The 8,892-nt window shown below is 38.9% G+C and overlaps 1 pseudogene; it reads right to left on the reverse strand.

Moving 5' to 3' along the window:
• Positions 1 to 224: 224 nt before the first annotated feature.
• On the reverse strand, positions 225 to 8,372 carry LOC109446216 (cytochrome c oxidase subunit 7C, mitochondrial; annotated as a pseudogene).
• Between the last annotated feature and the right edge of the window lie 520 nt (positions 8,373 to 8,892).

The raw sequence follows: 8,892 nt of genomic DNA on the forward strand, positions 1-8,892 counted from the left end.
CCCAAGTTTCTCATATGTCTGCTCATTGAAAATATTCCATTATATCCAACTTTCTGCATCCAAACTGGACCACTCTGTCCTCCATGAGGATGCTATTTACGTGGCCATAAATGACCCATTGGCAGTCTACAGTTAAGCTGGTATGGATTGTAACACACTGTTTCAAAATATCATCATGGTTTTGCTATTAATACATGACTTTTGGTAATGGGAGAATATTTTTTTTCATGCCATAAGTTTATTTACAAACATTTCTAGTATGTTGAGTTCAACAGTTTGATTCATTTTTCAAAGTGACTGCACCTCTTAAAATGCTCCTCTTCAAATCTGTTTCGTGGATTAAGTAAAACATCCTTATTTTTTAAGCAGTTGGTGTCTTAACTATAAAGAAAGGTGAGGCAAATCCAGATCCAAAGTAGAGTCATCATAACTAGCAACCGCCACTTGTTTTCCACCGAAAATGGTAAATTCTTCTCCCTCTCCACCGCCCACAGGCGGCCTTGGGAGTTCAGAGAGTGGAAGCCAAGTGCCTCCTCCCCAACGAACCCAGGCCCATACACACTAACCTTCCCTGCACCCTCCTCATAGTGGCTTCTATGAACCACAGAGGTTGTGAACCTCCGGATGCTCTGTCCCAACACAGCGCTGTTGGGAGGCCTGCAAAGAGCGCCGAGACCGAAAACGGAGGAAATGACGGTACCCCCTTTTCTCACGACCTAGTGCTTCTGCGTAATGGGAGTATTTTGAAAGGCAAGAAAGATGGATTTAAATCATGTATACATACAACATCCCAGCCCAATTGTGGAAATATTGACAATCGAAAAGAGGTCATTCTGAATAAAGGGTCATTTATTATAGATTTTGAATAAGCATTTTTTGGAAATCTTGACATCCTAACTCCACAGTGCCGAGCACAGTACTATCATAGTAACTTCATGCTTAGCTTATAATGATCATTTCTAAGTCTCTACTCCATTCCTAACAGTCATCACCTAACTTCTCTCTACTTTTCACTTTGGCATAATGGAAAGAATTCTGCATTTGGACATAGGAGTGCAATGTTTGAATTCTAGTTCTGTCATTTACTACCCTAGGCAAATTGCCTAACTTCTTTGCAATGCATTATTAAAAATAACTGTGACTATCTTTACTGATCACAAATCTTTAGTGAGGATCAAATGAGATAATGTATATAAAAAATAGTAAAGCTCAGGATCAATACTTATTAGCTATATTTCAAGGCTTTCCTTAAGTTCCAAAATCTCAGTGAAACTGTACTGAACTACATCAATCCATATTTATCTCATCGTATGTAAAGAAATCTATTCATCAGAGTGGTTATTCTGTCTTCTAGCCACCTACTTTTCTTATGTTTTCCTCTGGTCCTTTCTTGTGAACAGGTAGTATTATAGACTACCTGGGGAAACGGTGTCTAGACTCCCTTTGTAACTGCAACAATCCTAAACAAAGAACAAGCAATCAACTACTCAATGGAAGAGCAACAAAATATAAAATTCTACATTCAGATGTAATGATAAAACAGCAATACAAAAAAGTCAAGTATAAAAAAACTGAGACAGATAAAGGAGCAAAGGCAATATACTGTTGTTTCATGGCTGGTTTTGATGTTCCATCTGCTCTCTGTTGAAACAACAAGGAAATGACAGAAAGACTTGGAGAAATGTGTATAAAACTGCAGGTGCTTTCTTTCATCATGAGTTTGAAATCATTCAAACAGGAGACATAACTGCCGTGAGGGGTGCAATGACATGATTTTGTCCTATGTATCTTCTGGGAGAAAGTTCATAAAATATATTTTTAATCAAATAATTTTGCTAGGGAACTTATAGATGAAAAGGAATCCTTTTTGAAGCGGCTGCAGGATCCTCTAAGAGCTTCACTGAGACTTAAATTGATGTTTTTTCCGGGGCTTTCAACAGCTACGTATGATTATAAAAAAGGAATTTCTAGCTTGTGACCTTGAGCCTCAGCACAAATGGAACAACGCTTCCGGTGTGGAGGGGGGCCTCATTCTCTCTTAACATCTCTCATGCCATAGCTCAGGGGAAATGGGACTTCCTGGAGGGTCTGATGTCACTCAAACGTACATCTCCTCTTGGCTACACCCTCTCCTCAGATTTCTAGAAAATTAGCCATTACCTTCATTTGTTACTTTGTACTGATCACCTTTCTGCGGACAGCTTTAATGAGCTCACAACTTAAAATATTCAGCATTTTGATGCTCCACTAGCATTTCTAACAGCCAAGAAGTCTGGCACTATTGGGAAACAGAATGCAGCCCAAAGAGGAATAATGTATTGTGTACTGAGAAAAATAGGTTCTTTACTAAGAAAAATGAGTGAAATCATGATAAAATAATATTCCAGTAAATTTGGCACTACATTGTCTATCCAAACAGAAATTATGTGAGTTTTTCTAAAACTTAAATAATTCAGAATAAAATTGAAGTATCATAGCCAATCACTGCTTAATTTTTCATTAGTTTCTTTTGCCTTACATATTTTTTTTCAATAATTAGTTTAGCCTATTGTGTAATAATCCTACTATATTTTAATATTAAAATATAGGCAATGGTATCTGTCTTTATAAGAATCAACAATACTCTACCTCCTCCTGTTTGAAAGTTCCTTAACAATAGGTTTCTCTCATTTCTTACTTTCCTGTAATTCCTAGGTTATAAGGTCCTGATTTTCACCTCAAAGAACAAAACTAATAATCTAATCTAATAGAATTATTTCATTATTATTTATCAAAAATATATCATTATAAACTATGCTTGATTTTTAATAAATTAATGATAATTAATACATTTATTCAACAAATATTTATTAAACAGCTATTATGGATCTATCAAGCCGTGTTCTAGGTCCTATATAGTAGGAGGTGGTATAGTAATGAACAAAACATAAAGTTCTTGGCCATATGGAATATATATTCTAGTGAGATAAACAGTAAACAAATATGTGTATTTGTGTGTATAATATATATTTATATATATATACACACACACACACACACCGGGGGTGCCAAAAAATGTATACACATGACTTGTATTCATGTTTTGTTATTGGTATATATTGACTATTACAATTTTAGTAGTTTTTTCCTTCCTTAAAATGTGTGTACATTTTTTTGGCACCCTCTGTGTGTGTGTGTGTGTGTGTGTGTATATATATATATATATATATATATACACATATATATAGAGAGAGAGAGAGCCAAAAAAAAGTACATACATTTTAAGAAAGTACAAAAACTGTATTAAAATTGTAATACTCAATATATACCAATAACAAAAGATGAATACAAGTCACGTTTGACTTCTGCAATTACAAGAGGTGCTCAAAGTGGTTCCCATCAGCATAATTTTAATACAGTTTTTTCCTTTCTCAAACTATGTATACATTTTTTTGGTATCCTCTGTGTGTGTGTGTGTGTGTGTGTGTGTGTGTGTGTGTGTGTGTATCTATATCCATGGGGGGAAAAATCAGGGTAAGGAGATAGTGAGGGCAAAGCTTTGTTAGATTAGGGGTAGACACACAGAGGAAAAACCTGACTGAACTGAGGTGGGGACCGTGCTGACATCTGGGAGATTTTCCTCCCAGGAGGAAGAGGAAGGAGGAGAAGGAGGAACAGCAAAAGGAAATGCCTGGACACAGGAACATGCTTGCCATGTTGGAGGCACAACGGGAGGCTGACATGGTTAGAACATAGTCAGAGAAAGGGAGAGTGGTGGGAAATAAGGCCGAAGAAGTAGTGAGGGCCAGAGCGCAGGAAGGACTTCCGATTTCCCTCTGAGTGTGATGGGACACCATTGGGCCACTAAGAGCAGGAGAATGACGCAGTTGACATAATCTGACCTTATTGGGAGAGGAGCATGGTGGAGCTGCTGTTTGGAGAGGCCTGCTGGGGACCACGAAAGGTGAGGGCTGTAATGCAGTGACAGGGGATGGTGCCTGAGACTAAGTGTAGACGTGGAGAGGGTACACCATTGTCTGCCTGGCTACACGGTGAAAAGAGGAGTCGACAGGTCTGGTGAAGGCTTAGGTGCGGGATGTGAGCTGAAGTGAGGAGGGGATGCAAAGAGTCTAGGGACCATTTAGTCTGTTTTTCTCATTTTAGTTTTCCAGTCTCTGTTTGAGCAAAAGAATAGGTCAACCTATCCAATAGAACAGGAATTAACCTGAACTACCGAACTTAAGGATACAGAAACTCTTTCTACTCAGCCATTCTCACACCAACCGTTTCTTCTTTATGGCTCCAATCCCATTACTCTTCTTTCTTATTTTCCTGAAAGCCTTCAACCTATCATCTAGAGATTAATCTGGGTCAACTTGTTTTGTTGCTGCACTTATTTCAAATGCAGATACACTTATGAGATCTGGCAGGCTATTAATCATACATATTCTAGTGTGAATTTACTTAATCAAGTTGTTTTTCTCTGAGCACCAACCTAGAAGATGGCATAGAAGATGATGGTGATCCCTGGGTGACAGACTAAAAAAATAAATACATACATATATATATATATAACACAACTTTTTTTTTTTTTAAGGAGGGCACAACTCACATTGGCCCATGTGGAGATGAAACCAGCAAACTTCGTGCTACCAGCACCACGCTCTAACCAACTGAGCTAACCGGTCACCCCTAAAAACAAATATTTGGGAACATATAGTAGTTAAGCAATAATTAAGCAATAAGCAATTTGATGTAGAAAAATGAAACGTGAGGCTTGAAAAAAATAGAAGACTTCTGGAAGATCAGAGAAGGTGCAGCGATGTAGGAAACTACAAAATGCAATCAAAGTGTTTACCAGTTTTACCCAGGGCGTGTGCTACTCTGTACCAAGAAGGAAATATCTGCTCCAGAGCAGCAAACATTAGTGGAAGTTCAGTACATTTTCCAAATATTTGTTTATATGTGTTAATAAAGTCCTTTGATTTTTTCATTGTATATGCTGCCTCAGAGGAAAGCCTTTAACAATTTTAGATTATAAAGTCAGTATAAGCTAAAAATGTGCAGAGGTGTAATAAAAGGAACACAATCAGAAAGCCAGAGAGGCAGTTGACGGTATTTCCCAAATCAAAAGTAGACAAATACAATCTGGTAGGTTTGTAACTAAGACTACAAAGGAGGAGTCTAGCTTCCAGCTAAAAGCCTGTTTGATATTTCAGACAGTCTCACAGGCTTGCACAAAGCGTTTACACGGCAGGTCTCGCCAGGAAACAGTCCTTCCCACTACTGCCCTTTGCAGTGAGATGACCCCACGTCTGAGCTGGTCCACCTGCACCACCAGTACGGGGTCCGAGGGGGAGACGGAACAGGGGACACTGATGCCTCCTCTGGGTTAGCTCCTGCTTATACAACTGCAGTAAGTGATTAAAGCATGAACCATTACTATCATCTGGTTTGTCTTAATCCTCTACTCCAACATCTGGCAGCTCAGCTGTCTCCAGCTCAACTGAGCTCCTCACAACAAGAAGAGAGAAAATTTGAACTCATAACTGCCCATGAAAATAAAAGCTCCCTTATTGCCCCACATAAGCCTTACAACCCAGTAACAACACGTGTTACTATGCTTCAGGGTGCTAACTTACCTTCCCAAAAAGTTACAGTGTCTCAGTCAGTCAGATACTTCATAACTGTCAACCTACACTCACAAATACTCATCTCCACGTTTCTGTTACTCAACTAAATTTTTCCTTTCACTGATTTTCTTCTCTGATCTAATAATAAATACCTTCTTGTGCGTTTTAGCTGGGAGTATATTTTAGCACTAAGTCAGGGCCTCTGTGGAATGAAGGTTTTCTGTACTGTGGGCCCAGTACAAAGCTGAAATACAATATAACCCTTGAAGTCACATGATTTAACATTAACCTGGTTCAGTGATTAGAAGTAAGGTAATTAGGAAGTCGGGGGTGGTGGGGGTGCTATCTTGGTGATTTAGTTCTTAACTTCATGCAATTCCCCCCAACTCCTTTCCACCACCACCCAGCCTGCCTCCCCCCACACACAGACAAACCCACCCTACTGAGCTCTAGGAATTCTGATTCTGTCTGCTTCCTTCTCCTCTGTCTCTGCTTCCTAAATCAATGTCATATTGATTGTTGTAAAGCATACAGTGGAAGTAACGCTGTGTGTTTTTCATGGTAAGGTCATGAAGGTCGTTGCGGCTTCCACCTTGTTCTCCCCAATCATCCAGTCTGGGGGAATGCAACTGCTGTGCCATGTGGATGCCCTAGCAGCCCTATGGAGAGGTCTACGTGGCAAGGAACTGAGGCCTCCTGCAAACAGCCAGCAAGCCACTGAGGACTCCCGTCCAGAGCCCTGGGAGCAAGCTGCCTGGTGATCCCCCAGGCCTAGCCAAGCCTTCCAATGACTGCATGTTGGCTGAAATGTCGTGCAAATTTTCAAGACAGAACCACCCAACTAAGCCACCCAAATTCCTGATCCCTGCAAGAACTCTGTGAGATAATGTTTATTATTAAACTGAGAATTTTTGAGGATAATCTGTTAAGTAGCAACATAGCACTAGTACCCATGTATAAAAGAATAAGTCCCTCCTACTCTGAATCCTCAACCTCTGGTGATTAATTAATATAATTGCTTTTAACAAACCATTTAACTCATCCCCAGGAATATCCTTCTGAGCTACTTCATTAGGGGATATTAACTTCCTGCAGAAGCCTACAGTGATTTAAACAAAAACAGAAATAATTTTATAATACCAGGCCTTTAGTTTTTTTAAAGTTTTGTTTTTATATCTGCTGTATTTTTGTAGCTTTTATGAAAAATTATAACTAACAAGTTGCTATTTTCATGAGAAACATTCATTCAGAATTTCACATTTTTAAATACTGACCTCTATTTGTATGTTTTGTGATATAATTAATGTATTGTCATTGCATCCTTGTATTCTTCGTAAGGTTGATATTTCTCAAGCAAGCAGCTATGAGCAAAATCAATTTTTTTCTCATATTATTTTAACAATTGATTCTTACTTCTTAGGAACAAAGAGGTAAACAAAGTTGACCTTTATGCTTTAAACAAATTCTTTTGTCAGAAGATCCTTCTAATATCTGATGTCAATTCAACCTTCCAATAACACTCTTTACATGAATTTTTTCAAATTCTAGTATATAGACCATTGCCTAATTTAGCCAAAAGCTAAAACCTAGCCAACAACAACAATAACATTTTCTGAGCCTGCCTAAATGCCAGGCACTGTGCTATATGCTTTGCGTATTTTAACTCATTTCACCTTCACAATAATCCTATGAAATATGTACTGTTATTAACATTCCCCATTTAAAGAGTGTTTTAACAGGGAAAGGGCCAGAAGCTCTCTTCCCTGCAGAACGACACTTCAAACCCAGACTTAATCTAACCTCCGGGCCCTCGCTTCTAATTACTCCAACACACAGAGCCAGTCTTGACTTCAATGTGGGATTCAGTGTGTTATGGACTGAACTGTGTCCCCCCCAAAACTCATACATTGAAACCTTAACCCCCTATGTGACTGTATTTAAAGATAGGACCTTTCGGGAGATAATAAAGGTTAAACAAGGTCCTAAGGGTGAGGCCCTAATCCAATTGGATTGGTGTCCTTATAAGACGAGGAAGAGACACCAGTGCTCTCTCCCTTTGCATGCTCAGAGAGAGAGGAGGCCACGTGAGGAGACAGCAAGAAGGCATCAGTCTTCAAGCCAAGAAGAGAGTCCTCACAGGAACCGGTCCTGATGGTATCTTGAACTTAGACTTCTAGTCTTTCTCCAGACCATGAGAAAATGAATTTCTATTGTTGAAGCCAGCCAGCCTGTGGTCTTTTGTTATGACAGCCCAAGCAAGCTAACACACAGTATTTCCTCTCTCACTGCATCCTCGGATACTCCTAGATGAAACTCGAACAGTAAACCATGCTCTATTAATGCAGTTACACATCCTATGTAATGTTCTTTCAGGCTTTCTTATTTCCCAATGCATTAAAATTCACTACTCTCTTACACCAATATTAGGTTTCACACTGCAATTACCTTGCACATATTAGTGTCATTAGTCATGTCATCTTTGTAATTAAAATTAAAATGTTGTCAAACACAGCCTTCCTTCTTCACTATAGAAAATGAACAGTTAAGTATGGTATCGGGCTTTACAGCGTTTGGAATATTAATGTCCCTAGTGTTTACTTATTTTTGAAATTAATTGGTTATGCCTCAAAGAGACCATCTAAATACCAAGATCCCTGTTTTCTAGGTTCTAACTATGCATGTGACTTAGGTTTGCTCCTGCTGAATCCTGGCTTCACAGAGCTCTCTGCACTCGCTTACTCACCACATCTTGATCAGCATCCTGTATCCTAAATTGAGAATTCTATATCCTCTGGTCTCAGAATACCTCCCTGCTGCACCTTGCCATCTCTCCAGGTCTTTCTTTTTGTCAGGATAGCACAGTCAGTATAGCAAATGGTTCTGGGCATGGGTTTGAGAGTCAGATGACCTGGAGCTTAATGACTTCTCCACCCTTAGTATAGCCAGCAGAGGTGGGTCAAATTGCTTCACTTCATGTGTCTCAGCTTCCTCATTTGTTTAATATGGTAATAAGTCCTCAGTTATTATGAAGAATAAATACAATGACAAGCACTCAGCCAAGTGCCTGGAACATTTATTGAGTAAATACTCAATAAATCATAGTTGTTATTAGAGCTGTTGGTTAGTCAGAGTCATCTGTTTTATTGTTTTATTATTTTATTGCTGTTGAATCTAATTTTATGACCATAGGTTAACATATTTTAAGAAAGAGCCTCTGGTTGAAATGATTGAAACTAAAGAAATGACCAAGGTTAAGAATCATAGGAGCTGGATAAGCCGG

This window comes from Rhinolophus sinicus, linkage group LG09, assembly GCF_036562045.2.
Source record: "Rhinolophus sinicus isolate RSC01 linkage group LG09, ASM3656204v1, whole genome shotgun sequence".
NCBI classification, from domain to species: domain Eukaryota; kingdom Metazoa; phylum Chordata; class Mammalia; order Chiroptera; family Rhinolophidae; genus Rhinolophus; species Rhinolophus sinicus.